The sequence below is a fragment of the Dendrobates tinctorius genome, unplaced genomic scaffold (assembly GCF_039654945.1).
Source record: "Dendrobates tinctorius isolate UK_male_01 unplaced genomic scaffold, ASM3965494v1 ptg000010l, whole genome shotgun sequence".
Taxonomy (NCBI): domain Eukaryota; kingdom Metazoa; phylum Chordata; class Amphibia; order Anura; family Dendrobatidae; genus Dendrobates; species Dendrobates tinctorius.
In genome coordinates this window covers 11257501-11259406 of record NW_027361678.1, presented here as the reverse complement: position 1 = coordinate 11259406, position 1906 = coordinate 11257501, and positions in this window count along the sequence as shown.

The following is a 1906-nucleotide window of genomic DNA, read 5'->3' as shown; positions in this document are numbered from 1 at the left end:
TCCCCTGTCCCATCCTGTATACATGGCTCCACTCCCACCCTCCCATCCTGTATACATGGCTGTGCTCCCATCCTGTATATGGGTCGCCCTCCCAGGGCTGTGGGGTACTCGGTACCAGCCGGTATCAGTTGGACGTGTCACAGCAGCGGTGACCCGGACCGTGGCCCTGGGCGCCTAAGTAATAGGAAGATGTTGTGAATGGTGGAATGTAGTTAGATGAATAGTTCGTGACGCCACCTGTGGTGTTCGGCAAGGGAGGTGTTAAGCCGACGCTGCAGACAAATCCTCTGGGACAGATGGAATGGTGCAGCAATGATGTTATAGCCCTCCACAGGCAGGGCTGTTGTCCCAGGGTAGTGTAGATGTGGAGACACTTAGCTAGTGTAGTGTTTGCAGGGAATGTAGCAGTGTCAGGCGGACGGACGCAGGAAGGAATGGAGGACACCAGGGCATGTAGTTCCAAAGCTTTACTCACAATCTGTAGTGCCCGCTCCTGTGCCGTGTCCTCCAGGTCAGGGACTCAGTCAACCTCCAGGCAAGATGGAATGCTCCCTTCCACGCTCCGCCAACTTATGTGCCTTTTCTGAACGTCTCCTCTATAGCGCCTTTAAATGTGAAGATCTCCTAGTACTGAGTTACACTGGAGTTCCTCCTGACAGATGTTCCCAAGAACTCTACTTGCACGGCAGACAGCTGTAGCCTGCTTCGGGGACTCTCTACTCCTAAGTCCCGGCTCTCTATCCGTTTTGCTGTTGTGCCCTCAAGTCTTAGTTCGGAGTAGTGCATTTACAGCCCACTACTCCACCGGTGTCTGCTACAGAACCATTAGTGTCCATACAACCTCGGGGACCGCGCCCCGGCCTTGCGCTTAGAACTTCTAGGCAGGGTTCTTCCTCTAACCCAGTGGTCCCCAACCTTTTTTGCACCAGGGACCGGTTTCAAGCAAGACCATTCTTCCATGGCCCGGCAGGGCGGGGATGGAGGTGTGGCAGGGGCAGGGCTTTGGTCTTAAGGGGGCGGGGCTATGGACGCGGTTGTAGTTTAGCAGTGCATACTTATCATTTAATTATAACATTTATAATGTGACTCAACTCACCATAGGTTTTGAATGAGTGGGAGCACCTGGCTTGTTTCTCTGTTTCAGTGGGAGCACTGGGCTACTTCTACTGATGACCGTCACTGCTAAAGATGATTGGAACCTACAAGGAAATGGAGCATTGAGCACTTAGAAAAAATTGTACTGGAGTACTGTACATGCTGATTATTTTCTAATCATCAGAAAATGTATGTGTGGTTCCCCCCGTCCTGTCCAGCTCTGTGTGGCTCCCCCTGTTGTATGCATGGCTCCCCTGTCCCATCCTTGTATACATGGCTCTGCTCACATGCTCCCATCCTTGTATACATGCCTCCGCTCCCACCCTCCCATCCTGTATACATGGCTCCACTCTCCCATCCTGTATACATGGCTCCGCTCCCACTCTCCCTCCCTTATTTATGACTCCGCTCCCACTCTCCATCCCATGTATTCATGGCTCCGCTCCCACTCTCCATCCCATGTATTTATGGCTCCGCTCCCACTCTCCCTCCCTTATTTATGGCTCCGCTCCCACTCTCCCTCCCTTATTTATGGCTCCGCTCCCACTCTCTATCCCATGTATATATGGCTCCGCTCGGCTCCCCCATCCTCCCCCAGCGTCGGACTGGCCCACCGAGAACCGGTGGATTCTCCGGTGGGCCCTGGCATCTGGTGGGCCCTGGCACCTGCTGGCATACAGGGCCAGCAGTTGCCTAGGGCCCCCCTGCCAGCGGAGCAGCAGCGGGTGTCAGGAGGCAGGAGCCCCTGTCCCCGCTGCTAAAGAGAAATGAATATTCACTGCGAAGCAGTGAATATCATTTCAGGTCTCCA